Source organism: Ursus americanus, chromosome 27, assembly GCF_024610735.1.
Source record: "Ursus americanus isolate L20-20 chromosome 27, mUrsAme1.1.p, whole genome shotgun sequence".
In the NCBI taxonomy this organism is placed as follows: domain Eukaryota; kingdom Metazoa; phylum Chordata; class Mammalia; order Carnivora; family Ursidae; genus Ursus; species Ursus americanus.
Window position 1 is genome coordinate 16,123,972 of NC_142153.1, and position 14,489 is coordinate 16,138,460.

General features: G+C 42.2%; 1 pseudogene; it reads left to right on the forward strand.

Annotated features, from left to right (window-relative positions):
- The first annotated feature begins 214 nt into the window (after nucleotides 1–214).
- LOC123780368 (large ribosomal subunit protein eL34 pseudogene) lies at nucleotides 215–8,636 on the forward strand (annotated as a pseudogene).
- Nucleotides 8,637–14,489: the final 5,853 nt, after the last annotated feature.

Consider the following 14,489-nt stretch of genomic DNA (forward strand, 5'->3'; position numbering starts at 1 on the left):
ATACTAGCTATATTAAAGCTAATGTGTTTGTCTTCTCCTTTTGTGGCTTTGGAGCTGTTTAAAATTTCAGGTGAGATTTCAGCAGCTGTTGAATTAATTTGACTTAATTTTGTTTCCAAGAAAAAAAATTTTATTTTCATTTTAGTAAAACAGAAATAATTAGGGAAAGATATATTCAGTAGCATACAAAACTAGTAAGAATGATCTCTGATGAAAATGACAAGTAAATGACCATTGAGTGGTCCTGGGTTTCTGGAGACAATGAAACTAAAAGAGATTTTGATATATTTATAAATTTATGAAATGATTTTGGCACACAACTAATGACTGGTGATGTTGTTATAATTTATCTAATTTATTTAATTACATAATGGCAACATATTGAGGATTTTATCGTAATTCTAAGGTTTAATAATTCAAATGCATATATTTGATGGAACATACTTTTCGATTTTTGAATCAATAGCTGTTGATTAATACTAAGACATTCAATACTAAAATACTTTTTCTTGAAATTAAATATTTAATTATATAGTAAAAACAATTTTTGAAGTTCTGAAACTGACAGGTACAAATTAGCCTTTGTTCCAAATTTGAATGATTCAATTTTGGTAAGAACACTCAAGACTCAGGTTAGAAGACTACTACTACACGTGGTGGATTGAAAAAAAGGTAACATCACATAAATGTCCCATTTTTGATAACTGTTATTTATTCAATTTTCTGCCCTTGGTAATCTCAATTTAGGATTTTGTTGATCATGGAAATTTTCTAGATAAAAGATCAGAAATTACAAAACTGCCTTTCAGAGGTTATGCCAATTCCAAAATATTATCTCTGGACAAGCTCTGATATGCTAATAAATGTCCTCTGTTCCAAATTATACAGGTAATATGTGAACACAGCAGTGAGACACCTCCAAGGACATGGTAATAAGATACCCCCAGAGATTTAAACTAATTAAGTCAGCATGTGGTGAGGTGAGCCCCAGTGTTTCCTAGGTACACTGTGGTTTTTAAGTGATACTAACTCACTGAGGAAAGAAAATGTGAACAGAAATAGTCAATTTGCCAAGAATTTGGAGAAACAGAATATGACAGTGTAAGTGCAGTGTTATCCGTGGAGGGGAGGTGCTGAATCCAAGACGTGAGCAGTTTAGTGACCAGAAATGTTCTCTTCTTCAGGTAGTATCAGTTTATCAAGACTTGCTGTGGCTTGGGAAGAGCATACCTTGAGACTCCCCACTTTGGGCTCTAATTACAAGCTTAACTGAACCACTTTCTGATTTGCTAGTATGACCTCCAGGCTATCATTCAGGAAAGGGAGGAACTCTGGATCAGAGCGCCGGAATTCCATTCTACGCATAGCAAATTCAGAGAAGCTTTCTCATTTATACGTTAGCCTTGTGTGAATTTAGTTTGTATAGTTCGGCCCCCAAGTCTGTCAATTTAGTCTGTGAGTTCTGAACATTCTGAAAAATACCATTTCTGACCCTTTAGGACAAAGAACCAAAGCCCAGACACTGTACTGTGCAAAACTTCACTCTTGGGGGCTTCTCCGTAGCAGGTGTTCCCTTACTAACAGTCTCTGTCTTGCTGAGACTGTAACTCAGACTTCGTCACAGACATCCTGGGCAATTATGCTAAGGGGTAGGACAAACCCTGACATACTTGGGACATAGAAAGTAGCAACTGGGCAGGGAGAAGAAAGAAACCATTTTATCACAGCATCTTACTGCAAGGCAGCAATAGCTCTTGGGTCAAGATGATAGATCGCCAGTTGGATAGTATCAGGTCTAGAAAGCATACTTCACACTGCTCTCTTATTCATCCATGAACACACACTAGAATAGTTATTTGCTCTGTGTAGAAAATTACCGCAAAAGGTAGCAGCTTAATACAGTGAACATTCATTATCTTACATGGTTTCTGCAGATCGAATCTAGGAGTGGCTCAGCTGGTGGTTCTGGCTCAGTGTGCCTCATGTTTCTCTCCAGCAGTCAGTCAGACCTGCAGTCCTCTGAAGATTTGACTGGGGTTGGCTGGTCCACTTACAAGATGACTGCCTCACAGCGCTGTTGGCAGGAGGTCTCCATTCTATACCATGTGAGCCTCTCCGCTGGGCTGTTGGGTGTCCTCGTGACCTGGCAGCTGGCTTCCCTCAGCTTCCTTCAGATCCAAGCGAGGAAGGACCTTGTCTCTGAAGTTATCACCATCACTCCACTTCATTTTATTTATTTATTTTTAAAGATTTTATTTATTTATTTGAGAGAGAGCATGCACAAGCATGAGGGAGGGGCCGAGGGAGAGGGACAAGAAGACTCTCCGCTGAGCAGGGAGCCCGGTGCAGGGTTCGACGTCAGGACCTCGAGATTATGACCTGAGCTGAAGGCAGACACTTAATTGACTGAGCAACCCAAGCATCCCTTCATTTTATTTCTTACAAGAAAGTCACTAAGTCTTTCTCATACTCAAGGGGAAGGGGATTATGCTCCACCTTTTGAAGGGAGGAGCATCTAAGAATTCAGGTTCATATTCTAAAGTCACACATATCCGTTTATGCCTGGGGTCCTCGCTAGCTCCACATTGGGGAAGACGGGTTCAGGAAGAACTTCTCTTTATTAATGGGGATGGCACATGACATTATCAGAGGTCTTTGTCATAACCTTTTCCAAACACCATCTTTTTAGAAATTTAGATGACTTGTCCCTACGTATATATCTCATCAAGCATAGGTTTAACTTCTCTAGGCTAAGTAGAAATTATTAATAAAGATCCCAAAGGGTCAGAATGTTGAATAAGAGAGTGTCACACTCTATGAACTGAGACAGCCAGGTGCCTCCACAAAAACTATTCTTAATATATACTTAGTAAACTCACCAATGTTTTTTAAATTTGCATTTATTTATTAAATGTGTATAGAAGCTACTACATGTCAGGCACTGTTACAAGCAGTTTACGTATAACTGATTGATTACACATGAAGTCATTTAGTTCTCTAAACAGATAAGTAATATTACCACCATTTCACAGATGTGGAAATCGAGGCACAGACAGGCTAAGTGTCCCAAGGTCTCTGGCTAGTAAATGGCATTTGGCTCCAGAGTTCATGATCTTAACCCCATTCAGCACTGCCCTTTAGAGATTCCATAATACATTGGGCTTCCTACATGCTGGTTAGGAAAGCAGCTGAGGATTTGCCTTGCTTATTAGTCTTTGTTATTTTTAAAGTTCTTAAGCAGCGTGAGACAAAACAATAGGAAAACTTAGTAAGAATTACTGGTCTTTCCTCTGAATTCAGGAAGAATACTAGAAGAGGGGGATGCCTGGCCGGTTCAGTTGGTAGAATATATAGACTCTTGATCTCTGGGTTGTGAGTTCAAGCTCCACATTGGGTGTAGAGATTACTTAAAAATAAAATCTTAAAAAAAAAAAAAAAAAGAATTACTAAAAGATGGTCCTCATGTTAAGGCTATATGTCGTTCCGTCCAAAACTTTAAAGTGGTTCTGCTTATTATTAACTAACTGGTGGTAAATCGTGGTGGTGTTTTGTTGTTTTTACTTCTAAAATAATACAATTTCATTTTAGGTCCTTAGGGGGTGGGGAGGAAATACTTCTAATCCCGTGGCCCACCCTCAAGCCCCACTGCTTTTTTCATTTTGGTGGCTAGTTCTTAGTGTGCGGTCCAACCATTAATGAAGGGGATGAGGATCTTTCAGACACCTGACTCTTAAAGCTGTAGACCTGCTGTTTTATCACAAGAGGGCACCAGGAAACAGGATCGCTTTCCCCCTAGTGATTAGCAAATTGGTTCTCTTGGAGAATTTTATTATCCTTAGTAATCTGACCCATAGTAAGGCTACTTTAGATTTCGATTTTTTTGTTGTTGTTGTTGTCAGATGATTCTTTATTGAAATATTTTCCTTTCTAGTTTTTAACGAGCTGGGCATTCCACTGCACCACTGTTGATATCATCTGTGATATCAACGTTGCAGCCCACAGACTGGGTGGTTCCAGAGGGTTCTCTGGCTCAAAAGAGCGGTGCCGCATCTGTTGGGCAGCATTGACAATCACATCAAAAGTACTATTTCCACTGTGCTTAGTGTTTTTTCTGCTTCTTTCTGTCTCTCGGTGGTTCCTTGAGGGCTTTGATAATCTGGGCAGGGGCAGAAGGTACCACTTCAATCCGAGCCTGTCTGTTCTGCACATCAGTTTCACGGTAATCCTCAGACCCTTCCAATCACCTGTTGCCTTGGTGATGTCATCACCAACCCTTTTTGGAGAAAGACCCAGGGGGCCGATCGTGCCAGGGCAGACGTGGACTCAACTTGCCCACTGGTTCCCCTCACGTATGCAACTTTGATCTCACTGGGGTCAAACTTAGGCGGCATGGCGGAGGCGGCTGATGTTGGGTGAACCCAGATTCGGGACAACCACAGACAGTTACACCTTGGCCTCCTCCGAGCTGAAAGCCAAAAGCTAGACTTCAATATTTTCTTAAACATAAACGAGGAACAGTTCCTTTCCTGCCTTCAAGGAGAGATATTTTAATATTTTGGAGCATTCACCAAGAGCAGACCCAGTGACCCTGAACACCTCCAACAGCAGGCTCACGCATTATGCCCTCCCCCAGAGAAGCCTTGCTGGCCCTACCGGAAGCTCTGTAAAGAAAGGTTTGCTCAAATCCTATTCATTAGCATTCCTCCCAAAAGAGTTCATAACTTCATATAAATTTAAATGCTGTTTCTGAATTTAGATTTTCTGTTTCTAAAACCGACTCCGCCTTCCTGCGGCTCAGACCTTTGAACCGTCTCTGTTCTGTGTGGAAAACATTCCGAAGGCTGAGGCCCACGCAATTTTTACGACTAATAAGTAGGCTAGTCCCTGATGGGCTAATCACTTCTTCCTGAGTTGTATGCTTTCCAGAAGTCAGTCATTTGTTCCCAAACTTGTTTATGCAAGTTGTACTTCGTAATTACATAATTTAATTCAATATTACCCAAAGCAGACGAAGAGGAGCGTGAAGAGGGTTGTGGTCTCTATGAAAATAAGTTGAATGCTTGGGAAGACCTGACAAAGACCTATCGGATATCAGGACTTATCTCTAAAGGTAGGTCTGTATCACGTCTTAAGAAAAACTGCTGTGGAATTAGGTATGGGTGAAACAAACGTGTAAGTTTGGGTGGAGAAAAGCGTTGTCAAAATCCAGCGGAATTCTGCCCTCCGTTTTCTCCACAGGTGTCTTGAGTCCTCACTCCACTGAAACTAAAATTGACGGCACTATTGCTCGTGGTAACGCATGGCTTACGTACTGCCCCCATCCATAGACCCCACTCCAAGAAAAGGCCTTTTAGCCCGATATCAAAGGAATGATGGATGAATAGACTTGTATGTTTTTAATTAAAAATAACATTTTAAGGATTTCTATTATAATTTTGTGATTGCCTGCTCTAACTGACTGTTCTCTTTAAGTGACCAGCTGTAGATCCTGGCTGCCTGGGGAAGAGAGCTGCTACCATAGACTTCCACGAGCTACCAACCGCACATAGGTAGGGGAACGCTTGCTACTGATTTGTATGTACTGTCAACTAATAACCTCATTTTTATAAAGATTACACCTGGAAGCCCTTATCTCTGGGTTAAATGCACTTGATTTTTAATACAGCGGGTTTTTAGAATTCAGTTACCTATAATATATCTAGGTCTATTAGCTGAAAGAATGGTTTCAGGTCTTTCAGCTTATCCCATAACTGTGCCTCAGATATGTTTTCTTTTCACTTAAGGCTGACTGGCACAATTGTGGACGTGTGGTATATATTGCTTAAATGCGTAGAGCCCAGAAGGGAAGTGTTTGACTTGTATTTACCCCTGTGGTTAGTGAACCTCGGCCATCAGGCTCAATATATTTTATAACTGGAAAAAGAATAATCTACACTTGATCCCATATGATAATCTTTACATTTGACTTTATTGTAATGCGGTAAGAAAAATTGGAAAGCTCTTTACTGAATTACAGATAAATTGTTAAATTTCTCGTTTGTGCCAGATGACAGAAAATGCATTTGAGTTTTGAATATTGAAATATGAAGGGGGAAACCTCATGCTGTAAATGGTATTTTGCTAAAGTTAGCTTCCTCTTTCTGCAATATATTAGGGCCTCTTCCCTGTATTTCATGTCTTGCCAAAAAGAAGAGCTGTATTACTGGACCAAGGGTAAGTGCCCATCCCCGCCTTCCGCTTCCTCAGCGGATTCTCAAATTTGATTCAGCTGTCCGTCCAGCCCACAGGTAGACCTGAATCAGCCCATGCCAATGAGTGTTTGGCCTTCCCCTGGTCTACAGATAAGCCGATAACTTAAATTTGCCTCATACAAGCTCAGGAAGGAACTTATCCTTGAGGGAGATTTTCCTTCTATCACCAGATGTGACTAGGGGAGCATGCTGCCTATTTGCTGCTGGCAGCCCCCTTACGTCCCTGAGGCGAGGCCGCAGAATGGCAGTATGGAAAAGATAGGCGCCTCAAGACATGGCTGAACTTAACCTTAGAGCCGACCTAACTCTGGCCTTGTTAGGTGAGATAATATGTTTTCCCCCATCTCAGCAAGCGTGAGCTGGGTTTTCTGTTACTTACAGAGATGTCATACCCTAACTGATACAGAATATCAAAATTTTCCAAGAAATTTTGCCTCAATTCGTAAGTGACCTGCTTTGCTGATGTACTTAGTACGTGCCTGGTCTGTTGAGCGATCCAGCTGCTGCGGGGCTGGCAAATTGAAGAGGGCGAGCGCGCGCACGCGAGGAAGCCAGATAAAGGGGTCGTTAACGAGAGCTGGTGGCTTGGGGATGGACTGTTAAAGATAGGGGCCGATGGAAAAATTACAGAGCCGTTGAGGAGGTAACATTGACAGGATTCAGGGATGGACTAAATATCGGGGGCAGGGAGTAACAAGGTGGCAAGCAAGACCCAGGGTTTCTATTGTGTAAGGAGATGAACGGTGGTCCACTCACTGAGCTCTAGAGAGCACAGGAAGAAGACAGCGTTTGATATTAAAGAACAAGAATTTGATGTTGGGGACATTGATTTTGAGATGCCTTTGAGACATCCAAATTTAGATTTTTCTACAGCAGCTCAAGACATAATTTATCCTGTTAAAATGGACAATTTGGGGGATTTTAATACATTCACAGAGCTATGCAATCATCCTTACTACTTTCTTTTTTAAACATTTTTATCACTTCAAAAAGAAAACCCCATGCCTATGAGCAGTTATTTCTCATTCCTTCTTCCTCCTAACCCTGCCAACCACCAATCTACTCCCAGTATCTGGATTTGCCTGTTCTGGACAAGCAACTCATCACATAAAATGGATCTTCAGTAAACTTACTGGCTGATTTCTCGTCAGAGATCATGGAGCTTTTTCCTCTTCCAGGGATGGCATCTGTAGGCATTCAGGATGACCCCACATTTGACGTGCTATCGTAGGCTGTCCTGTGATACAGCCTTTAGCAAAACTAAGCTGTCCCAAACCCTTGGTAGTAGAATCATGTAACTTTATACCTAGAAGGTTGGGAAAGCACCAGAATCCGCACAGGGTGTGTGCCCAAGCCAGTTCGAGGACTTCATGCTGTGAGACCTACAGTTCTTAGGAAGTTGTCTAAAATGAAAAAACACGTCAGCAGGACATGTGGTGGTTCCATGTGTGCTAAGTTTGCTCATGAGGGGATCAAGCGTGCTTTCCTTATTGAGGAGCAGGAAGTCGTCGTGAAAATGTTGAAGGTACAAGCACAGAGTGAGAAAGCTAAATTAAAAAATGGAAGTTTTTTTGAATAATAAAAGAAATTTTTAAAAAGTCATGGAGGCTAGAAGGCATTAGGGTGGTGGGTTGGTTTATTATTTATTTATTTATTTTTCAGATTTTATTTTAAAGTAATCTCCACACCCAGGGTGGGGCTCAAGCTCACAACCCCAAGATCAAGAGTCGCAAGTTCCTCTCACCGAGGCAGCCAGGCACCCCTAGGGTGATGTAGTCAAAGTCCTGAAAAAAAATTGTCAGCCAGTTGAAAACAGATGCTCACAAACAGATATTTGTACACCAGTGTTCACAGCAGCATTATTCACAATAGCCAAAAGGTAGAAACAACCCAAGTACCCGTTTACAGAAGAATGGATAAAAAAAACTATTCTGTCCGTACAGTGGAATATTATTTGGCCATAAAAAAGAATGAAGTATGGATCCATCCTCCAACATGGATGAACCTTGAAACATGCTGAAGTAAAAGAAGCCAGACCCAAAAGGCCACATGCTGTATGATTCCATTCATCTGATGTGTCAAGAATAGGCAAGCCTGCAGAGACAGAAAGTGGACTAGTGGTTGGCAGGTGGTGAAGAGAAGGGCAATTGGGAATTCAAAGCTTCCTTTTAGGATAAAGGAAATATTCTGGAATTGAACAGGGATGATGGTTGCACAGCAGTGTGACTATTACTAAAAATCACTGAATTGTACACTAAAATGTTTAAGATTGTGAATTATGTTACATGAAATTTATCTAAATACAAAAATTGTCTACATCAGAATTGGGAAAGGATGATGAGACTGTTTCCCAATATCTAAAATAAAAGGACAAAACTGAACGCATTGCTGGCTCCAGTAAGGGAGAAATGTGTTTGTCAGGCATGGTCTCCAGAAACAGAGCAGACTGTTGATCTCATGTAGGGTTTTCGAGAAGTGTGGAATTCATGGATTGGCGCGCTTTCAGAAGTGTGAGTGGGTTGACATCATCGGTGGAAGTGTGGTTGCTCGGGTGAGACCTGTGGATTGGCTGGTGCTCGGGTGCATTTTTATTGGAGCGGGTCCATCCTAATTTATTGGCTGATTTTCATAAGCAAGAGCCAACACCAGTTGGTTTGCAAAAGCATGTTCACTTCAGCTAGTTGTCACGGATAGATTGAAGAGACTTCAAACCAGTTCTTGGTGGCTCCTTGTTACCATGGCTACAGAACTATCAGTCTTTCCCTAAGTTTGTAGGATCCTTTTTATTCTCACACCAACCTCTTCACTTCTGTAACCTCTTCCTTTGCTTTCTCTCAGGCTCTGATCAATGAGAGGGAGAGGGCAGGAGTCTCCTTCCCTACTGTCTCTTTACTGTGCTTCTTTACTCATGTATTTATTCAACAAATTGTCTTATGGGATACAGAGGAGGAGAATAATACAGTCCCTGTCTCAGAGTCTGGAGATGGAACCCAGCTACACAGTGGATTCCAGTTCAGTGAGGAGGAATACCCAGGGAAGCCCGAAGGGGTCACTCATTCTGTCTAAGAGAGGGAGGGAGTTTCACAAAGAGTACAGCCTTGAATGGACCTCGACCCTGACTCAGTCCTGGCCCTTACTCAATCAGTGTAAGTATGCAGGACAAGTCAGGAGAAAAGGCCTTGCAAGAGAAGCGAGTTCACAGTATATTGTGACTCAATTTCTATGTCAGTTCATCTAGATAATAAATTAATATTTATTATCTTGTGCTAGGCATTTTCCCAAGTGCTTTAAATGGAATATCTTACTAAAACCTCAAAAAAACCGTATGATTAGATACCGCTGTTGACCTCATTTGCCAATGAGGAAATTTAGTCTCAAAGGACTAGAGAACTTGCCCAAGGTTATGTGGTAAGTAGTAGAGACTGGATTCAAATACAGTCTGACTTGTAGCTACTTGGGCCCTTCGATAAATTACAAGTTCAATAGAGGGAAGAAAAGCCTGGCCTACAGAAGAGGGTATTTGATTTCAATGTGAAGTACTCTTAATCCACCTTAATAAGACTTTATGTTTGGGGTACTGATCATGACTTGCATTCAAAAAAGTATTTTAAAATTATGAAAAAGTATTTTGATACCATATATATCCCATGATTTAACAGATGGTAATAACTTCATTGAGTAATTCTGATTGAGCCATCAAGTTAAAGGAACTAAAATTTACAGAGAAAACTGGTTTCCTCCTTTAGAAAGAAGCTCGTAACCTAAAGGGGTGACACAATGAGAATGACAGGTACCTATGTACATTTATTAAGGCTCAAATCAAAACACTGATTACCTAAGTACTTACCCTGTGGTACACAGATTATATGCAAAATGTGGGGTTTTTTTCCCCTAAAGAGAAGGTCCGTAACTTCCATCAGCTTCTTAAAGAATTCTAACTGCTACCACTCCCCAAAAGCTAAGAATGACTGCTCTAAAATTTTCAGCAGAGAGAAATGACTAATACGTTCTTAATGTTGCTTCCATTTACATTTCTTTCTCAGTGTTAATTACTGGTCAGGTTATGTACTTTGCTAGTCAAGGCTTTCTGGGTCACAGGGTAAAGACATCACTTCAAACTAGTTGAAGCAAAAAGGCTCTTATGGAAGGCTCTCGAGATGGCTAGTGGAGTCCAAGGACATCAAGCAGAGCTGGGATCCACGTAGGACTGGACCATGAAGCCAGCAGTCAGCCTCCCTTGCTCAAGTTCCCTCATATTATCCACTCTGTTCGTCTCAGCAAATGGGCAATCACTGCTTATGTGTGCACGTGACCCACTACAGTTGCCCTCACTCCCTGGTTTACGGGTCCTCTGTTCACTGACCTGCTGGAATGACTCCCTAACATCTCACAATCCCAATTCAGAACTCTCAGGATGGAGACTCTGCTCGACCCATTGCTAGTCTCATCAACCATAGCCAGGAAGGCCCATGTGACTGCAGCTGCTGGGCTGACCACGGGCAACTTCTGTACAGGGGAACAGTGGCTGAGGGACACCCCATCTGTGTCTCCTGTTCACTCAACTGAAAATGAATTTGCTTGTCTGGATGCCTGGATTTGGGGGACTATTCATTTATGATAGCCTCTAGAATCTGGAAATATTCTCTTTTCCTATGGAGATGATAATTAAGAGAGAAGACTTTACATAAACAATGATCTTACTTTTATTTATTTAATTTTTTTAAGATTTTAATTATTTGACAGAGAGAAAGAGACAGAGCACAAGTAGGGAAGCAGAAGAGGGAGAAGCACGCTCCCCACTGAGCAGGGAGCCCAATGCAGGTCTTGATCCCGGGATCCTGGGATCATGACCTGAGCTTAAGGCAGATCGTTAACCCACCGAGCCACCCAGGCGCCCCGATCTTACTTTTGGATCAGAATCTCCATTATGTTGATTTACGTCTCTTACCTTTACTGCAGTCCAAGCCTTGAGGAATTTGTGTCACTTCCCATATTACAGTTTCAGATCCTGGTCACCATCACTACCACTGCCACCTTGCCGTCCACCCACTCCCACACACATTTAGCTAAAAAGACAGATGCCTTCCTGAATTTTCAGCTTAAAAGTTGTCATGGTTGGGGCACCTGGATGGTTCAGTTGGTTAAGCCTTCAGCTCAGGTCATGATCCCAGGGTGCTGGGATTGAGCCCTGAGTCGGGCTTTGTGCCCAGGGGGAGCCTGCTTCTCCCTTTCGCTCTACTGTTCCCCCTGCTTGTGCTCTCGCTCTCTCTCAGATAAATAAAAGCTTTAAAAAGAAAAAAAGTTGTCATGAGTGATCTATTGGTTAATATCAGTCATCTGAAGAGGTGAATCCCAACCTGTAGGGTCCCATATATATTTTATTTCACAAATCCTTTCCCATTTCCAGAGTGCTGTGAGATCTGCGCTTTTCTGAAAAATGAAATTGAATGAATATTGCGTTAAGAATTAACTTCGACTATTTTCCACTTCCTATTAAGCTAGTAAGTGACATGGAAACCTCAGTGGGGAATCCTGTTCAAATGGATGCACCCAGGAGACCCACACTCTGTTATCCACTATTCATAGTAGCGGGTGGCTGCAGACACTCCCTTCAGCTTCAGTGATTCTAGTCCAGAGCACTGTTTGTCATGGACGTCGCAGGAGAGATACCCAGATGAATGAGAAAGTCTGTGGCAACCATCAGCTCAATGGTCCTCAACCTTGGCTGCACATCAGCTCTGCATGCCAGACTTCACAGTCCCTGAAAAATTTAAAAGCTTCCCAGCTGACACATACCCCCAAGGTTGAAGACTATTAATTGCATGTGATGGGATTTTTCAGGCAAAAATGTGTGGTATAAATTGCAGAATAAGGCTAGGATTTTTTTTTCCAGATTTCAGTTTCATGATAAATAGGTCTCATTTAGTACATGAAATTTAGAAGAAAGAAAAGCGAAAGGAAACATTTACAGCCTCAACATAAAGAGACACCACTGCTGCCGTTCTATTATATTTTCTACTAGTGTTTTACCTATCCATATTTTTGCATAACTAAGGCCCCGGTGTAAATATGCAAGACTGCACGGCTTTATTTTGTACTACTTGACATTACAACGGAAGCATTTTCCAGGCAGTACAGGTAGAGGGGTGCCTGGGGGTGGCTCAGTCGTTAAGCGTCTGCTTTCAGTTCACGTCATGGTCCCAGGGTCCTGGATTGAGCCCCGCATCAAGCCCCCTGCTCAGAGGGAAGCCTGCTTCTCCCTCTCCCACTCCCCCTGCTTGTGTTCCCTCTCTCGCTGTCTCTCTCTCTGTCCAATAAATAAATAAAATCTTTTAAGAAAAAGAAAAGAAGAAGTGAAAATCCTTCCATAGCCTTAAGGTCCATCCTTCCCACCCACTCTTACCCCTGCTGGGTGAAAACAGTACCTCACCAGAACAAACATTAAAACACAAAAACATCAAGTCTGGATTATAGGTTTTACCTTAGAGCCTTACTAGATTAGGGCTCTTAATAACAAAGCCCCCATTTAGCGACTTTGAACTGCCTTCCTCTTCAGACTCTCAGGACCATTTGCTCTGTTGTGTATTTCTGATAAACCTTGCTTGAAGGCTCTGGACCTTCACGAGAGCATCTGTAGTCCACAACACTGATTTCTAAGCAATGACCCAACTGTCGGTCTCCTCCCTACTTCTCCAAAGCCTCCCCCAAAGGCAGTGTGCCTGTGCTAAATAATGGACTATCCCCTCCAGAGGGAGCAGCCACCCCGACGGAACAGCACCCAGGTGAAGGCAGGGAGCAGCCAGCTGGCGGTGGCTTTTGCTGCCCTTCAGTGGACGTGTTCATTATCCCTCTGAGGTTTCTGACGGCCCCCTCAGAATCAGCTTGCCAAGGGCCGGAGTCCTTGTCAGTGAGCAACTGTCCTCCTCTCTGAAAATCTAAATTCTTTCTGAACAGTTCATATTTCAGTTGGGTCATTGTGCAAAAGTATTCTGCAGGAATTGCGGAGGGCTCGTCAGGGCGTGGTGAAGCAGCTTAAAGACGTGATCACACATACACTATATGCACACACGTAAATTGTTCAGGAAGTACAAGTGTAAAGATTATGTGTCCCTTATGATCCCCAGGGGTGTGGAAATGACAAAGCCTCCCTCAGGAAGCCCTACCAGCGGATACTCAGTAAGAGAAGGAAGACCTTTGCCCCTACAGGGCCCAAATCAAGACTTTCCAATTTTGTTTGCATAAAATACCACTGTTTACAAAGCAAACATTAGCAGAATAATTTAACAAGAATGGCTGTTTCTGCCTTCCAGGTAAACCATTGATTTCTTTAGAGCTGAAGACAAACTAAAGCCTTCACAATTAATTACTCTTTAGAAACAAATGTTCCCAAACTGTATGCAGAATGCTGCCTCTTGCCAAAAGAAATTTGAAGTGGGTTAAGATAAAGAACGGGTATGCATCAAGATGAACAGAAAAGAAAGGAACAGAGCAAGCCGGGAAGTGAGGAGAAGCAGATGTGCTGACCCTGAGAAGTAGCTGGTGACTACCGTGATGGGTCCTCAGATTCGGCTTTGAGAGCAGCTATGCAAAGCAGGAAATAGAGAACCCGGAACAACAGAGGGGCTAATAGACGGTAGTTAATGTTATAATTCGTAGTATTACATTTCTCAAATACCCATGTTATTTCACCCCATGAAGTTGAAGCTACATTGATTTTTCAGACTTTCATATTGTAACGAGACAACCCTGGATCAGAATCTTCTAGAACATTCCGGCACCAAGCACTACTGGACTGTGTGTGCACTTACTCTTCTAACTCAGAATCATTTGAGTCTTGTTTTAGGAAATAAAAAAGAATGATTAAATTAGCAATGTGCTTTTGCCGTATGTCTAGCTGCTTCAACTCTGACTAGAAAGTTTGAGGCGATAAGGTCTCCAGTATTTTGGCCTGAAAAACATCTCCATGATTCTTGGGAGCCATGACAAATAAGAAAAAGAGTAAGTGACATTGTTCTCATCACATGTAATAGACGGTTTCAACAAGAAGACTCAAAATATATTTCTAGTGCAGGTCAGGGAGACTGGAGAATCTAACCAGACAGAATTCTCCTATTATCCCTCTTTGGGATCTGAGATCCCTGCCCTCAAGAGCCCACTTGTATAGCCCAAGGCCCAGTGCAGTCCCTGAGAGTCGCCCAGAAATGGCACAGGTGTGGGGTTCTGGAGTGAGAGTCCCAC